Source organism: Hyperolius riggenbachi, chromosome 9, assembly GCF_040937935.1.
Source record: "Hyperolius riggenbachi isolate aHypRig1 chromosome 9, aHypRig1.pri, whole genome shotgun sequence".
In the NCBI taxonomy this organism is placed as follows: Eukaryota; Metazoa; Chordata; class Amphibia; order Anura; family Hyperoliidae; genus Hyperolius; species Hyperolius riggenbachi.
This window is the reverse complement of record NC_090654.1, coordinates 65,614,968-65,615,824: the sequence shown is the minus strand read 5'-3', so window position 1 is coordinate 65,615,824 and position 857 is coordinate 65,614,968.

The window sequence follows — 857 nt, the reverse complement described above, 5'->3', positions numbered from 1 at the left end:
AAGACTGGTCAGGGATCAGGTTATTGAGAAATTTAAAGCAGGCTTAGGCTACAAAAAGATTTCCAAAGCCTTGAACATCCCATGGAGCACTGTTCAAGCGATTATTCAGAAATGGAAGGAGTATGGCACAACTGTAAACCTACCAAGACAAGGCCATCCACCTAAACTCACAGGCCGAACAAGGAGAGCGCTGATCAGAAATGCAGTCAAGAGGCCCATGGTGACTCTGGACGAGCTGCAGAGATCTACAGCTCAGGTGGGAGACTCTGTCCATAGGACAACTATTAGTCATGCACTGTACAAAGTTGGCCTTTATGGAAAAGTGGCAAGAAGAAAGGCATTGTTAACAGAAAGCATAAGAAGTCCCATTTCCAGTTTGCCACAGGCCATGTGGGGGACACAGCAACCATGTGGAAGAAGGTGCTCTGGTCAGATGAGACCAAAATGGAACTTTTTGTTCAAAATGCAAAACGCTATGTGTGGCCGAAAACTAACACTGCACATCACTCTGAACACACCATCCCCACTGTCAAATATGGTGGTGGCAGCATCATGCTCTGGGGGTGCTTCTCTTCAGCAGGGACAGGGAAGCTGGTCAGAGTTGATGGGAAGATGGATGGAGCCAAATACAGGGCAAACTTGGAAGAAAACCTCTTGGAGACTGCAAAAGACTTGAGACTGAGGCGGAGGTTCACCTTCCAGAAGGACAATGACCCTAAACATAAAGCCAGGGCAACAATGGAATGGTTTAAAACAAAACATATCTATGTGTTAGAATGGTCCAGTCAAAGTCCAGATCTAAATCCAATTGAGAATCTGTGGCAAGATCTGAAAACTGCTGTTCACAAACGCTGTCC